General features: G+C 40.8%; 1 protein-coding gene across 1 annotated transcript in view; it reads right to left on the reverse strand.

The window, feature by feature from the left end:
- KCTD8 (potassium channel tetramerization domain containing 8) overlaps positions 1–18207 on the reverse strand; it is a 54515-nt gene that overhangs the window by 2317 nt on the left and 33991 nt on the right. The window lies entirely within an intron of this gene.

The raw sequence follows: 18207 nt of genomic DNA on the forward strand, positions 1-18207 counted from the left end.
CACTGGAACAGAGTTCTGGCACCTCTCAGGTGGGCGCCATTGCCATTATAAGAGAACAAGGGAGGTGTTCATGGTGAGTTCCCTACACCTCTTTTTCTAGAAAAATAGCACTGCTCCCAATGTTATTTTTATAGCAACTCTAATAGTGGTTAGTCACCCAGTGAGCACTGTGACTGCGAGGCTTTCAATACTCATCTCTCTGATTCTTCCTTGAACTAATGCCTCTCACTGGTAACAGTCCTACAGGTCAGCACTCAGTGCATCAAGGCCCCTTTGGCTCTGAATTTAGGCCTGAAGTCAGACTAAAATGGGTCCAGATAAACCCTTTCCTCCAACAATATCTGAAGCTGACCACTAGCTACTAGGGTTGTGCGATAAATCACCATATTGTTGAATACCGCTATTGAAATAGCATCCTTATATACCGGTGAACAAAAGGTGAAGACTTTGACAGCTTCCCAGGGGGTAGCTCAGCTGAACTGATACTTCACAGATAATTTGTAGATAATTTGCAGGCACTGTATTGACAGCTTTGTTTGCTCTCTCCCTCCTCCCTCCTAACCAATAAGAAATGATGATAAGCCCTCACACAAACCAGCAAACTCTTTCAGTTTCACCAGTATCTCTTAGAGCCTGCTAACAATCCAGGAGGATAGACAGTAAAGTAAAGTAAAGTAAAGTAAAGTAAAGTAAAGTAAAGTAAATGAAGAACTGGAAAGCACTTCTTTCTTCCTTCACACACTCCACCACCAGTGAAAAAAGAGGTGGAAGAGGTTTTGTTTTTATTTTCTGGTGGCGTTTATGTTGTTTGTTCCCCCTAAATAGCTTTCCTCCGTATCAAAAAGGAAGGATTGGTGGGTTGGTTGGTTGATTTATTTGAGACTATCTCAGGCACCCCCAAACTCAGCCCTCCAGATGTTTTTTGGGACTACAACTCCCATCATCCCTAGCTAACAGGACCAGTGGTCAGGGATGATGGAAACTGTAGACCCAAAACATCTGGAGGGCTGAGTTTGGGGATGCCTGGACTATCTTTGCGCTTGCTTGCCCTTGCTCCCTCCCTCTGATAGAAAGGGGGAGAGAGCTTTGCTGAGGAGGGGTGGGAATGGAGGTGAGAAGACTTGCTGCCTACCTTATGCTGAAATGGGAGGTTGGGTACCAAGTGAGAATGATGGGGAGGATGTTTTTCGGTAAGCAGTGCAAGCAAATGCATGTATACTCACAAGCAAGCCCTACTAAATTCAGTGAGGCGCAAAAGAGCCCAGTTTCTTCCCTCTCCCTACCTCAGCCTGTGCAGAAGCATCATAAGGAAGAACATTCCAGGAACTGGGAGGTCTACGCATGCTTTCTGTATTTCCACCCAGTCTGCCTTCTCTGTAGGAGAAGTTCAGAGCTGCTGTGATCTAGATCTTGAGCAACTTGAGCAACACAGAGGGGGAGAACTGGATGGGGACATGGGAGGCCTGTACAGACCTCCTGTTAACTGCCGGGTGATACGACTGGAGAGTGGAAAGAAGTGTCTGTCCACTGAGCCCTATGGGGATCCCTCCATACATCCTTCTACAGGGAACGAGGGTGTCCTAAATACCTGGAGTTTGCTACATCTTTTGAAACATGTTCAGCTCTGGATGAACATACAGGGGTTTCCACTCGGAAGGCATACGACTGAAAGAAGACTGCACAGAATAACTGGGGGTTGTAAGAGAAACCTCAAAGTAACCCTTTCTATAATGTAGGTCACAAGACAAATGTTGCTGTAGTGATAATTAGCTTTTTAATAGGTTTGAGAACAAAAACAAAGGGAAACTGACAAAATCAAACATAGTGATGAGTCTGTCCAGGGCTAACGAAGGCAAAATACTGTCTTGATTTATTTCATTAGGTTTGACTACAAATAATGTTAAGTGGGCAACAACAACAACAAAAAAGCTGTTTCTCAGAATAATTACAGTTCTCTGGTGGTATTAGCATTGGTGGTGGTGCCATCTCACTTCCTTGAGTGGAAAACAGATGACTTTCATAATTAGATTTGGCAGTTTTGTGTAAATGGTAAAGTTTTTCAGGCATATGATTATGTTCTTGGGACTGTGGGCATTTTAAAATGAGGGCCAGATGTGTGATTGCAGTTGAAACTGGAAGATGCCTTTGATTTCAAATTCCTTTATCTACTTGGGGATAAAAGGATTTAGCTGTGTAGAATTATGTTGTGGTGAGTGCAATTCCCATAAGGGAAATTACCCTTTAATAGCATTGAGCTCAATGGTGTGTGACTGGTTATGTAGTGACTTGAAATGAATGAAGCAATTTATCATTCAGAACAGGACTCCATGTCTCTAAGTGATAAGCCATTCATCTAAAGCAATGCTTCCAAACTTCTGGGAATCGTGGATTCTTCCTGATTTAACAAGGGAACTGAGCTAGACTGACCCACACAACTTTTATGATAAGTGAGAGGGATTTCCCAGTTGTGGTGCAGTGATTACACTTTTAGACTTAGACTTGAGAGACTAGGGACCTTTCCAGACTGGTGTTTTATTGTGGATGTACAGTATTCTGCCACAATAATAGTGCATTTGTGGTGGCTTTATTCTGCTTTAGTATTTTCTGTGATGCCTCCCGATGCTACTGCATTATTGCTGTCTGGAGGGGCTCTAAAACAATAAAAGCAGGACAAAAATAAATCAGAACATTTGTGGCATAAAAAGTTACGGAATTTCAACAGGAAATTTCAGGATATGAACTGATTGGGCATGAAGCTGTGTGACAGCACCAAAACCTTTGCAGGCCCAAAAGGTAGGATCAAATATGACCGTATTATAAGCAGAAATCACCACAAATGCCAGGTGGGCGGGGATGTCTGTAGGAGCCCTAGAGTTCAAATCATCACTCAGCCACAAAGGTTAGTGTTAAGTTGTGGGCGCACATATCAGACGACACAGCGATTCTTCAAACAGCTGTTTATTCAAAGGCCAGAACAGAACTGAACTGAAGAGCTCAGTCAGCCTGCTTATATAGAGCTCCAGAACAATGTAACTGTAGCAACTTTCTAAAACTATCCAATCACTGAACGTCACTTTCGATCCTTCATTTGCATACAAACTATCCAATCACTGAACGTCACTTTCGATCCTTCATTTGCATAACTATCTACAGTATCCCCCTGCTGGCCTAGGATGAGAACTTCAGTACATAACAGTTACTGCATGAGCTTCATTCAGCCTCAACCACTAAAATGCCTCACAGGGTTCTGAAGGGCAAGGAGAATAATGTACGTGACCCTGAACTCTTTGGAGGAAGAGATAAAAAATATAATAAATAAGCACTCCTTTTTGGCATTCCGCATGGTGGTCACCGCCATTCTTGGTTACAAATCAAATAAAGTATGTTCCCAATTTGAAGAACACAGCTTTAAATCAGGCTTTAATCCATCAGCTCACCCCCATTTATTGTATCATAGCTCTGCTGTATGTAATATAAACCCTGTTCACTTTATGTATTGTGGGGATTTCAGTGCCTGGATATAAGAGTAGAATCATGAATGCTGTTACTACCCTCAACTGCAGCACCAAAGGTCTGAACAGAACTCATATCCATACAGCAGGCTCCTAGACACCAGGGTCATTAATACTGTAATATCAGGAAATAAAATCTACCATGCCTTTTGGAGTATTGCTTGTCTCTTTGTCTGATCTCTATGTATTTGGGCACCTCTTGTGATATCATAAACAATTTTTGCATGTTGGCTTCTGAGATGAAGGAGCAGGTTCCTGTCTATGTTTGGATACTATTGGACACCATTCTGAATCAAAATGGTGGGTTGAACCTTTCAAAACTGCATGGATTTTAACCACAGTTTTCAAAAACTGCAATTTTTTATTTTATTTTTTGGTTTTGTAGAATTCCTGAGCAACACCAGGCACTTTCTGCTAGTAAGAGAAGTAAAGAATGCTAAGAGAAAATAGGATCATTGTGCTTGTTTGTTTTTTTAAAGATCCTAAGCCATTATACTATGCTGTGGCAAATAAAGAGAAGGGAAACTGAGCTGAAATTGTGAGGTTGAAGGAGCAATTGAGCTAGTAAATATAAATGTGGACCTGAGTGATTTGACTTGGGCACACCTGGTCAAAGAAGTTAATGCTCTACTGTGGGCTCAAAATGAAGGGCTAAGCACAGCTATCGCTGGCAAGTTGTGATAAGAAGGGGGACAGTTGGTTGAGAGGATGTTTTGCACAGCAGCAGTTCTGAATAACCTTGCAAATAAATCTCTATTGCTTTCAGCATAAGACACCACCTTTGCTCCTGAATTTCTCCTCTCCCTATCTACACAACAGCACCCACCTATTGACACAACTTAACACCATAAGAATTCAATAGAAACTCTTACTATGGAGAAAAATCCCTAGTTTCTCTTTACTTCCTTATTTATCAGTTTTTCAGATAGGAGCCCGGTCCAAGGATTGGAGCACACATTAGAGCCCCTGTAGAGACATTGCCACTGGAAACTATCTCTCCGTGGTGACTGATCACCACCCAGGCCATTGTGTTCAGAAGCATTTACTGCATGGCAGCCAACCATCATTTCATGTGTCTCCAAACTCTCATTCCACATTCCTCACAGCTGCTCACTCATGGCAAACTCAAAAGCAGATCCACTGCCTTGAGGGGAGGGGATGGAAGAGGGCTTGGACTTGCAACCTAAATGGCAGAATAAAGCTCTTTTCAGCCAATGGACTAGCTCCAGAGGGCACGGGCAATATTCGTTGTGTGATGTCTCTTCCAACATCACAGGGAGAAAGCAAATACCCTTTGGCTGTCCCAGAACAAAACTATTAAGTGGAGAACTAATCAGGGATGTGATCCTGACAGCGTTAGCTCCCCCCCCCCCCGCCCCACTCAAGATGTAGCCTAGAAAACACACCCTTAGAGACACATTCTAGTTGATTTAACAGCAGCATGCTCAAGTGAGCCACATTAAGCTCAATATGGGGCACATTTCATATTGAACATGAGCACTGAACACATAATCAGATATAAATAAGGATGGGGTGGGGTAGGCACTAGTTCAGCCTGAGGTGCAGTCACTCAGCACCTGAAAACACATTTGTGTCAAAATAATAAATTTTCTGTTTTTTATTAAAAAAAGGTTTGTGAATGTTTGTTTTCCCATGAGCTGGAAAAAAAATCAGATGTATAAATGTGCATGAGAAGGCACGGATATAGCATTATTTACAGTAGCAGATTCCATGGGCATTGGATGAAAATAACATGCAATGAGGAAGCAACGGAAATCCAGTCCTTAAAGAACACAGCACATTCCAATAGAACTTGTATATGAGTATCTCAGATCATACACAAAGAGAACCAGGGTTTTTTCCCCTCCAACGACCACATTTAATCCTTCTACTAATGAAAACAGATTGAATGGTTATTGCTACTACTTTAATTATCCCAAGCAAATTGGACTAAAAGAAACAGGCAAAAACTGATTTCACTCTAGTTTTCTTAAGTCCGATTTCATTTACTTGGCCGTATTTTCCTCTCACAGCTTGAACAGTCACACTGGAGGTCAGGCCAGTGGAAAGTTATAATTGCCTGGGAATATTGCCACAAATATACTGCCAGGGCAGTAAAGCAGCACACCCCAGCTGAGTACTTCTAAGCAGCCATTTAGAATTGATGGAAACTCATTCAGGAAAATATTCCTTCTTCTCAAAAGGATCTCCATTCCATACCATTTGGGTATTTTTTATCTTCCTTTTTAAGTTTTAGCTCTACGATAAGCCGAAAATCCTAAAACAGCCTGAAGATGTAAACAATTGTCATTGAGAAAAAGTAATCTTATCTTGATTTTAAAATAATGAAGAATACTGGTGTTGCCATAAGGTACAGAGATACCAAGAATATATGTACGGTATTTTTAACCACTTATGGAGAAAAAGGTAAAGGTACCCCTGCCCGTACGGGCCAGTCATGTCTGACTCTAGGGTTGTGCGCCCATCTCACTTAAGAGGCCGGGGGCCAGCGCTGTCCGGAGACACTTCTGGGTCACGTGGCCAGCGTGATGAAGCTGCTCTGGCGAGCCAGCACCAGCGCAGCACACGGAAATGCCGTTTACCTTCCCGCTATAAAGCGGTACCTATTTATCTACTTGCACTTAGGGGTGCTTTCGAACTGCTAGGTGGGCAGGAGCTGGGACCGAAAGACAGGAGCTCACCCCGCCGCGGGGATTCGAACCGCCGACCATACGATCGGCAAGTCCTAGGCACTGAGGTTTTACCCACAGCGCCACCCACCACTTATGGAGAAAAGCTGACTATAAATACAACCACCCTGATTCAGCAAAGGACAGGTGAATGGCTCACTCCGTAAGTGGATTATGTTGCTGCTACTGACATGTTCTACATACTCATTCTCAAGTCTACTCTTGTTGGTAAACCAAGGACCATGCCATTGTAAGGTCTCTTGTGCTTTTCTTGTGATCTGATTGAAATAAGTAAGTTTGCCTGCTTTCTACTTCCTCCTTTCTACTTCCAGAATAATCTGTTCACCCTTAATTTTGATGTATTAGAGAGAAACAAAGTGGGTATCATCGTCAGCATACTAATAACATTGGGTTTTTTGAGTGTGCATGCACACGAAAGCTCATACCAAGAACTAACTTAGTTGGTCTTTAAGGTGCTACTGGAAGGAATTTTTTTTTATTGGGTTTTTTAATCACCTAATGGCCACACACACTGGATTCATAGAAGTTCTTCAGTTTCAGATATGTTGTGCCAGCTATAGCAAAAGTCAAATGATCTTAATATTGCCATCTGTACTCATATAAACAAAGATGGAGTAGGCCATTAAAGCTGTTTCAAGTCCCAGTTCTTGTCTTTAGCCTGATCTGGACACACGGGTGATCACATAGTCAAATTATTTTGGGACAGCATGACTGGAGACAATTAGTGCTGTATGCTTGAGTGATCCTCCATTGAAACAAAGAGGCAGACAGATACTGAAATACAGCACAATCAGGAAGAAGGATATGCTCAAACTCTCCTCATTGATATCTTGTTTTCTATATAGTGGAGCGCTGAATAATATAACCCTTCACTTGGAATCTGAAGTGGTGCAGACCAGGGGCAATGTAGTCAGCCATTTGTGCAGTCTGGGTCTAAATTATCATGTACTCAAATTAAGCAAAGTGTGATGCTCACATAATGCAAACAAAATTTCTCTTATGCCACAAGACACTCTTTTTCTGAACAACACATGTAAAACTGCTTATAGCTGCTTAGCATTTACTAGACCTATATTTTAAATCTGGGATATCCAGAGTGGCATCTTTCAGATGGCTATTCCTGTCAGCCCCTCCCTGCATGTCTAGTGGATAAGGATAAGGGGAGTTGTAGTCCAACAACAACTGGAGGGAACCACATTGGCAAACTCTGCCTTTAAATGGTTCACATGTCCAACATCTCGTTCTAAGGTTAATTATTCCTTCTTTTATGCATGCTTTCCCTGCCTCCTTGCTCCCCTCTCTCTCCAAACCACACACAAAAAAATTAAAATGCCAGAGAAACCTTTCTCCATCCAATACGGTAAAGTGATTAAAAAAGCGAAGCTAACAGGATAATGAGATGAGGAACACAGTCTAATTGGTGATAAAACATCAATATCCCAATAAACGTGTACCAGAAGTCCATTTGATTTAATAGGCTCCCTCCCTCTCTCCCAGCCATAAATCAGGAAAGAGACAAATTGCAATGGAAATCAACCATATATTGCTGGAGGCAGGGTGAGGTTCTATCTCCAGAAGGTGTTAGACCCAAAGTCTCATCAGCACCAGTCAGCATGATTCCCAATTAATCAGTGAATAACACATTCAGAAGATATATGGGAAACATACTAAGCATCTTCATTTGAAGGCATAGTTATATTTAATACTACGTGTGGTTATTTATTTAAACTGTCCAATTCTTATTAGTTCAATGATAATGTGAATTGAACTTTTGATTTCATAGTAAGGCTTCTGGAAAACAATGTTAAATTGCTTTGGAAGAGAAACTGAACTCAAAAGTGGAAAATGAACTTAGATTGGTAATGTCCCAATGTGAGCTGTTTTTCATGATACCGTAAGAAACATGTGGGCTGCTAAAGAGAAGCTGCTACAGGGCTTCTGTTTAACCTGGAAAGTACCTGGCTTAATCAGAGAGACTTTGGAGGGTCTGCCCAGGCTTGGCTCCAACGAGCCCCCAATACTAGTCATCCAATAAGCAGCACATTTAGGAACACACTCCGAAATCTTTTTTCGTTTAGTTGCAAGCTTCAAGCCACATCTTGAACTATCCTGTGCCTGATACCAGACCAGGGAAAGGTTAGTCCAAAATGGATGGGTCCATCTTGAAGACCTGGCAGACCTTATTAGACTCATGGGCCAGAGGTTCTCCACTCCTACTTAGGTCCATCTATTGATTAAAGCTTGCAGCACCCATATTCTATTTCATTTATGCAGCGGACAGGGAATCAAATTGTTATATTTTAAAGCTTGTATGATATGGCCTTGATTATGGGTACAGCAAAGTGTGTTAAAGGCCTTTAGCTACTGTAAAAGCTGAACAGCACACACAATGATGTTCACCCATTCATTTAAACTTCTTTGGTACCACTTCCCCCACACTCAACAATAAGTAGAAACAGGGACAAGTAGTGTATCATATTCCTTTGCTAAACTCTCATGAGTCCACAATATCACTGAGAACAAATTGCACTTTACGGTAGAAGTCAGAAGTGATTGGAACCACTCTTACTCTCTGCTGCTAGAAAGGTGTTAAAAGCATTTTAAAGAGGCAGTGCAGAATTCAGGAGATGGTAGACTGTCTCAAGACTAATGATAGGAAGCAGCTCTGTGCAACAACCAGCAGGAGAAGCAAAATGGAGCTTTACACTTATCTTCATTTCGGACTGCTGAGTGCCTGGGGGGAAATGCCAGCCTCAAGAGTCATCGGAGCATTTTTATTTATGATAGACCCCACTATGAGTACAGGCAAATTGTATAAAGCCATTCCAAACCAACTTCATATTAAGACAAGGAAATGTCTATTAGAGCTCTACATTTTGCATCTTACGGCCTTTGAAAAAAAGGAAGGTGCTTAAAAGGGCATATGAAAGTAAATCTACCTTTTAAACATATGGGATGGAATTCAGCCTAGAGCTAAGAAGATAGTTCTCCTTATGCACCAGCATTTTGGCTTGCCCAATGGAATGATCTCCCCTCCCTGCCCACTGTGCTGTTCTGCTGCCCCTACCCATTTAATGTATTAAAATTAACATATTAAGCATATATGAAGATCCTCTTTTCCTGGCATGATTCCAAAGCTTTTAACAGCTGTGTGAAACAGTTTCTCCCAGTTCAAAATTTCTTTCTAAAAGTATCCCAGTTCTAAATGTCTTTCGGGCATGCTGCTGTTGAAGGTACATAAGCCTTATCAGAAAAAAGTTGGCAACTTTGATTCCAATTTTATTTTTTTATTTATTTCACAAAATGTAGACGCCATTTGAATGCAATAAAACTTCCAAGCAGCATACGTAATTTTAGTGAAAGAAATCTGCGGGTTGCTGTTGATAAATTTGTGTACCAATGCCATGGACAACAACAACAACATCTTTTGAAAGTACAAGGTAGCCATTGGATTCATCTGTTGCACTGTACTAAGAACTAGGCTACCGCAAGCGGATATTTATATAGATGTTCCTTCTGACAGAGAACCATTTCTTCTTTATTCCAAAGGCATGGGAGCTCTGTGTGGTTGCAGTTCTATACATGTCTTTTCAGAAGTAAGTAATTAAGTAAGTAAGTAAGTAAGTAAGTAAGTAATTAAGCCCCACTAAGTTCAGTGGGGCTTAATTCCAGGTAAATATGTGTATGATTGCACATTGAATATGAATAATGTTTTATCTGATGATACTACTGGGGAGAGGCAAGCCTTCCTCCAAACATAAAAACCTTCTAAGGAAATGGCTGCTCTAAATAAATAATATTTTTTTCAAGCCTAACCTAAGAATGAATATAACATAGAAATAGACCCATAGCCATATGCACAGAAAACAATGGGGGGGGGGGAAATAAATTTACAATATAAAACTCCCCCCAAATACCACGTCTTGCTTTAAAACATCTGTATTTCTGAAGGCTATTTCTCACTAATACTATGAATTACACTACCCTTTTACACACCCTTGTAGGAGACTGGAGAACCTAATACTTTTTAAACTTACAAATACTGCAAATATATTACACTGAGTTTTGGTCCAAGCATGCATGTGAAATTTCTGGACTTGAAAATGAAATTAAATATTTCAATTTCAAATGCTCACCTATGTACGAAAATCTCAGAGGCTAAGGAACCTTTTCACCAGTCTAGAACAAATTCCCCATTAAATCAGTAAGCTGAACCATGAACATTTCCCGAATGTAAAAGAATGTATTGCTTGTGCTAGAATGTCGGAAGAGCATTTTCAGCAGAGCAGATCAAGAGAAAAAGGCGTCTTGATTGTAGAAACAGCTGACAGATAAAAGCTTATAAAAGTTTATATTAATAGAGTTCCTTTGCATTTTACAAAGGAAAATGCATGAATTGCCCTTGAAAAATCAGAATTATTTTGAGCCAGCCTATGCCTCTATCTACGGAAAACAAAATTGGTTATAGAAGCCTAATTACAAGGGAGGGACAAGTCTTGATATGTACAATGAAAATCAGGGAGACAAGAAGCAGATGGCCTGAAATGGAATCTCTTAATCCTTAAAATGAAATGAAAATGTAGCCTCTAAAAGGATTCTGCCTTGGTGTTGATGTTCTTTAAATGTGGTAAGTACCTATGAATGATTCATTTTTTTCAAGGAAGAGATACACACACGTATGTACGTATGTATGTATGTTGTATGTATGACAAAAACAGAAAGTAGAATTCAATGTAGTGCTAAGTGGCATATTCATATAGGGAACGAGGTCTGCTAGCGCAATGAGACTTTCCTTACCCCACATGCCCTCCGAACCTGTTCTGTGTTTTCCCCCAACTCTCCAGAACAGATTTAGTGGGTGCAGGTGGAAGAGAGTGAGGGGAGGGTCCCATTGAGCAATTGAACCTCATTCAAATGGAAGGAGAACTCTGCCACCCATACTTTCACATAATACTTATAAAGGTTGATACTCCATTGCATCACACTCAGGGTAGACCCACTGAAATCAATGGGCTTAAATTACTTAGCAGTAGGAGGCGGTAGGATTGCTCCTCTAGTCTTAATTCCCATTTGGCAATAGTAGGGCTGAATCTCCATCCAGTGGGGGGGGCACCTCCCAATCCAAAGTCCTGCTCCTTATGCTGGCCAGGGTGGGAAGAGGTTATTCTCTCTTGTGGGTCAGTCACACTGCCAGTAGCTGGATCCCATGGATCCTTGGCTGGCCAGCTCCACCTCTGCTTTCAGAGCCAAATGGAAGGAGATCTCTGCCACACAGAGACAAGCATGGCAGACTGGGGGTATGGATTGCTCTGCAGTAGGCAGTTCCCGGTGAAAGTTCTCCCCCAGCTGCACTAGGCAGTTTCCAGTGTTGCATACCTGCCCCACAAGTGCAGGGGACATGTAGGTGTGGATTTTGAATTACAGTGGTACCTCGGGTTACAAACACTTCGGGTTACAGACTCCGCTAACCCGAAAGTAGTACCTCGGGTTAAGAACTTTACCTCAGGATGAGAACAGAAATTGCGCGGTGGCAGTGGGAGGCCCCATTAGCCAAAGTGATACCTCAGGTTAAGAACGGTTTCAGGTTAAGAACGGACCGCTGGAATGAATTAAGTTCTTAACCAGAGGTACCACCGTATAGCATTGCAGGCTAAATTGAAGCCCATGGGTTGGAGGTACCTTACTTCTATGCTTCAAGCTTGCAAGACTCAAGTTTAGAAAAATCTTTGCCCTGTTTGGGGTCAACTATAACTTTGACCTCTTCTTAAGTTTTACGGAACACATTTTGATAAATGTCAATTTTTTTTAATAGTGGGGAAGCTACAGAGTAAAATATGATTTTATAATTTTAATCCGTAAATACTTCCAAGTCCTGGAGTTTTATTGCCCCCCCTTTTTTTAGCTCATTCAGTGTTTGTTCCATTGCTATCAGAGCTTCAAGATTCTCAGCTTTGTCCTTCAATAAATGAGGTAAATATACCTTCCACATAAAAGATTTAATACTTTCCTCAAAAGCATTCTCAGATGAATAAGGTTTAATGAAAATCTTTTTGAATTCACTTACTATATCTCTCGGGTGTACAACTATAATCTACGTACCTCATGAAATGTTGCTGTTGCTTCTTTCTTAATTATGCTGCTAATAGTCTATCCAGTTTGTTGCCTTTTTCAACTACACAGTTTTAGAAAACATAAGAGTTGTTGTTTTTTACCTGGAAGCAATTTAGATATATCTAATTGGTTCCACACTGCTTCCAATTTTCTATATACAGCCTTTCAGCATATCCTTTTATGTTCTTCCTCCAACTGGCATATTTGCAAAGTAATATCTTCCACCTTTTTCTTTCTGTTCTTCCTTAATAAAGAAGTCTTTTGTATTAATACCTCTTTGATCACAGCCTTCAATGCTCCCCAGATTAATTAAAATTTGGATTGTACTGAAAGTATTAATCTATATTTATTGTTATACTGTACTAATTCTTCAAAGGCTTATATTTCTTTGAATTTTTGATGGCTCCTGTAATTCTGTTGTTGACTATTCTTTCCATTTTTTGTGAAACAGTCCTTCTGTTTCCACCATACTCTTCCAGCCCTGTCTTCACTAAGTAATAATTTCTTGTCTAGATTGGATTCTAAAATATCATCTATTTTTTGACATGTGAGAATGAAAGCACAATTCCTTAAAATGACCAAACTCAGAGAGTTAGGTTTATTCAAACCAAAGTTAGTTTAAGCTAATTTTTTCCAGACTTTGGATCTTCAGATGTTTTTGGACTACAATTCCCATCATCCCTGACCACCGGTCCTGCTAGTTAAGGATGGTGGGAGTTGTAGTCCAACAACAGCTGGAGACCCAAGTTTGGGAAACGGTGGTTTAAGCAAACCAGGATCGTAAAATACACTTTGATGCTAGTTTGTTTATATTAACTTTCCCATGTAATCACATCATTGCGATCCATCACTCCTAGGGGAATTGCAATTCCACTTTCAATTATCATGGCAGCAGTGTTTGCTAGCCACTTCCTACCAATCTGGCTTTGATCCGATTCTTCACTTATGTGGTTATAGCCAGGGCTTGTGGAATTTGTGATGTTTCTGGGTGAAAGCTGGAAGTATGTAGTTATGAGTACCTTTCCAGCAAACTGCATCCATTCAGATTCATCGGACAGAGACTCACACTTAAACAAGTTACATCAAGCATTCTTCAGATTATTATACTTACTCAACAAAATGGAGAAAACCAGAACAAAAGGCCAATAACGATGTACTACAGGACAGCACCAGATAAGAAAATGACAGGCCTCTCTCACTTAAAACTGTATCATCTATTATCTACAGTCCATCCTGGACAAAGACACTTCTCTCACACAGGCCTTGGGTGGCAAGCCTGCACTTGCTTACAGACGCCCCCCCTCCCCCCCAAAAAAATCCAACATGGATACAGGCACAGACCCTGGGGCAGACCCAGATGCTAACTCTGTCCCCATATTTACTCTGACAGCAGTATTACAGGACTTAAAAATGCCACCCAAAGCATCAGGGGTTCATTCACTTCCTTCATCAAGCAACAATACGCATCTCTCAAGGTACCATACGCCACCATCTGCTATCAATGCCCTCTGCATTCTACATAGGGCAAACAGGTCAGGCACAACACTGGCAACATAGAGAAGCCATAGATAAATGTTTCAGCCTCCAAGAACTTAAAGCTACCATCCTTAAACAAAGGAACATCAAGGGAGCATGCACAGTGAAACCACTGAGTTAGAATATATCAAGAGGTTCAATACAGGTAGAATTGGTACAATGGATTTTATCACACTGCATGCGTTAACTGGCTTTATCAATAGCAGCAAGTCTGTGCCATGGATTATTTTTGTCTGAGGGAATAATCTCATGCCAAACTTTTCTGCATTTTGTTTCCAACAGACCTCACTGTTTATAATGCCACCCACCCACAAAAAATAACAATTAACTCAAAAGCTTATGCCATGATAATTTGTCAGTGGTTAACATGCCACAAGACTGTTACTTTTACAAGAAACCAAAAGTTTTGAAACAGTTCTGTGAGTAAAACAACAACAACAACCTGCAAACAGAATGCACGAATGCCAAGTAAAATTAATGAGTGGAGTAAGGTGGAAACAAAATTTTACTTGGTTCAGACAGCCCCCCCCAAAGATTTTTTGTCATTCTTGGAGGGGGCTGGGCAAGAAAGAAAGCATTGTTAACATCATCTAACTTTTTCCTAATTTTATAAAATATGGTTTTACAGCAGACACCAATTACTTTGTTAAACAGGAGATGAATTTTTTATCAGATTCTACACTTCACTTGACTTCACGTGGTGAGATTCTTATTTTCAGGGGAATAATCCAGATAGTTTGGTTTGAAACCCATCAGCGTTAAGAGTTCTAGCTGATCTGAGCTGCATTTACCAATTTGCATTATGCTTCTCCATGCTCAGCAGTTTTGAAACAGTATTACAAATTAATTCATAAGGGAAAGTGAAGGAAATCCACCCCAAAATTTTTTAATAGATTACGTATGACATAAAACAATGCATGATCTAAAGAACAGCAGGGTTTAAGCAGAGCAAACTAAGAAATAAAAACTGGCAAAAGCAAATTTATGATGACTCAAGAAAGCCTAGAATATGATATTTTGTACTATTAGCTTGCAGTGAAGGAAAGGACAATGAAGGAACATGAAAATGGTAAAAACAGTTGACAGAGTAATTTAATCAGTCTACGCTGCATTGCTGTTTGTGGAAGGGAGGGGGGTTATTGGTTTGTGGTTTTAGTTTTATCATGTATTTTTATATTGTATTTGATGTTGTGATGTGAACCACCCTAATATCTGCAGATGAAGGGCAGTATTCGGAACAAACAAACAAAGGTAAATGAAACAAGTTTGAGAAAGAGAAACAGCATGGCAGAGCTTTCCAAACTTTTCATGTTGGTGACACTTTTTAGATATGCACCAGTTTGCGACACAGTAATTCTGTTTTCCTAGCAAACCAGACATTAAACTAACTCCTTTCCAGCCCTGGGAGGAGTGCAGGGAGAGTTTGCGTAACACACCTGCACACTGCAGCCGACACACTAACGTGTCGCAACACACAATCTGGAAAGCGCTGCAATATGGGAATGACAACAAACGTTGGCGCAGGGTTAGTGAGCTGAGAAATTAACCAAAAATTCAGACAATGTGCTAAGCCAAACCTTTCCTTTACTCAATGCAGCGTGGCAGTAAAAAGGACCAGAAAGGAGCAACGCAGGTTGGTAGTTCCTCTCCAGGAGCCCACACATTTCTGTAGTCAGAGCAAGCCACAGTTTGGCTTACTGTGCTGTGCAAACTAGGAATGACCCAGTTCATACCTAATGCTTAACCATGGTTTAGCATAGTGTACATGAGCCTCCATGAACCCAAGCAGTGCCAGCTCACCCAAATTCCTGCCTCCTTACATCTTGGAGAGGGAGGACCTCTTGCAAGTTCAGTTTTGCTTTTAACCATGACAATTCTTTCAAGGAACTCTTTTTTTGTTGTTGTTAATGCCTGATATTTTTAGTTTGAAATGGTAGTATTTCCTATGTGTGTTTTTTATAGGCTAAATTTTTATGACTTGGGAGTCTGTGTCAATTCAAGAGACTAATCTCCCAATTATTCATGTCTTCTTTAAGTCTACTGCAATAAGCAGATGTTTAGACAAAGTTAGGCACTTTTAAATTCCATTAATTGAAATGGGCACGTTAAGCATGTGCATAACTGTCTCCAGACTTGCTTAACTCTGTATTGCATCTCTGGATAATGTGTTATACACATAAAAAGTATAAGAGTTATCATGTGAAATGTGAATTCATGTGAAATTATATATTAATCTTGCCTGGTTTATCTTTTTTCACTTTTCAGCTTTGAGGCAACTAGTAAATATGTCTATGGAAAAAACTAACTTTACACCAGACAGAATATGCAAATTAAATTCATTGTTATGGAGCTTTAGAATTGAAAATTCACATTCTGCACCTGCATAGGAATCAATAACAAGATCATCATAAATTGTTTATATAATACTGCTGAAATGGAGAAATTTCAGGTACATGTAACACCTGATGAGGCAACTGGAAGGTTTGCCACTGACATCCAAGGTTAAATTTTCAAATACTTACACCAGAAATAAATATATTCTTATCCGAAAAGAAAATTGTGAGCAGTATGAATTTTCATATGCACTGAAATTACTAATGCTTCGTTTTTATTCTTTAAGGTGTTATGTTTGCGGGTAGTTAAGACACATTCTTGTGCTGCTGCTTACGCACAAGTTCCTATGGAAAAAAATTGCAGAGTGTATATAAAAATGTATAGAACAGATGAATTTTATCAGAAGTTTCCGGTTCTGTTAGATGCCTATATCCCAGGTGGTTTCATTTTTACATTGCTCTATCCGTAGAGCTCCAAACTAGAGGATGTAGGCAATTCATGTCATTCCTCTCTGAACTAATTGCTGGACAAGGCAGGGGGCAAGGTGGGTGTGTATAGTTGCTGTGCATGCATGCATGGTTGTGTGCATGGTTACAGTGCGCACAACAGTTTTACCAAGTTGCAGTTTTACCAAGTTGCCTGGTCTAGTGAATCCACTTTGGGCATAGAAAGGTAGAAGTGTATGCAACATTGCTTGCTTCACTTGGTAGGCATGATGATGCCTCTGGAATAGCCAGGACTACTATAATTCATACAAGGTTGGCTTTCTGCCCTTGGCTGATCCACAGAGATGTCTACCTACTTGCTATGCTTCAAGTTTCAACACAGTCTTTATTTGGGCTCCAGCTAAGATAGCCCTCTAGCTCCGATTCCTTCCAGCTCAATATATCAACTCTAGAACGAACTCAGGGACACTAGGAAAGAGAACAGAATCTTCAGGGTGCCTTGGTCTGGCAAAAACAAACTTGTCATTGGCCACTGTCTCATGGATAACAACTTTCGAGGCTATCCTGCTGCCTTGTGAGTGAATCTGGTATACGAAGCCATGTAATCACACAAAATTTACTAAAGTATGTTAGTGTCTAAGATATCATCATGTAGCTCTTGCACATATTAGTCTTGTAGGCAAGTTGACTTGAACAAGTGAAAAGGTGTCAAGGTCCGGTTCACGGGTGATCGAAGTCACGGCAGGGGACGTCAGGACCGGGGGCAAGATGGTGGGGTGGGAGCAGGAACGGGGGTCCAGAAGCCAGGAGTCAGGAAGCCAAGAGTCTGAGGATCAGGAAGCAAGGAGCCACGAAGTTAGGGGTCCGAGGATCAAGAAGCAGGGAGTCAAGAAGCTGAGGTTCAAGGATAAGGAAGCAAGAAGCCAAACGCAGCAAGGCAGGAAGCGTGTTGCTGTTTCAAAGAGCTGAAGGGAAAATGCTGACCTTATATCCCTTCCCAGCTCTTGCCACCAGGTGCTGTGAGTTACCAATTGGCCTCACCTGTGAGGCCATGCCTTGCCTCTTCAGAACAAACTTAGGAAGGCCCCAGTCCTGCAAAGTCCTATTGTTCACAGGGCCTGGCTCCTGCATGCACACCTGAGAGAAGGATTTAAAGCGGAAGCTTGACATGTGTCTAGGGGAAGCTGTCAGGGAGCTGTTAATGGCTCCCTGATTCACTGTCTTCCACAATTCCAAGCAATGTCCATAGTTTTGACTCATGCTACAACAACCTGAATTCCCCAATGAGCTATACGCCAACTTGGAACCAGAAACACTAAGATTGCTCTGCTTATAAAATTTCTGCTACACTCTCGCGACACATGGGAGGCACAGAAATGAATAACTAACTAGCCCACCAACAGACACAAATTTCCCAGCGGGGAAATTATTTTTATATACTCATTAGTCCATGAATACTCTCAATTTTTATTTTTATTTTTTTAAAAAAAAAACAATTCCAGGCAGTGACTACAGCTCAAATATGCACTGTATTCTTTTCCATCACCACATATTATA

The sequence above is a fragment of the Podarcis melisellensis genome (assembly GCF_964234715.1).
Source record: "Podarcis melisellensis genome assembly, chromosome: 9".
Taxonomy (NCBI): Eukaryota; Metazoa; Chordata; class Lepidosauria; order Squamata; family Lacertidae; genus Podarcis; species Podarcis melisellensis.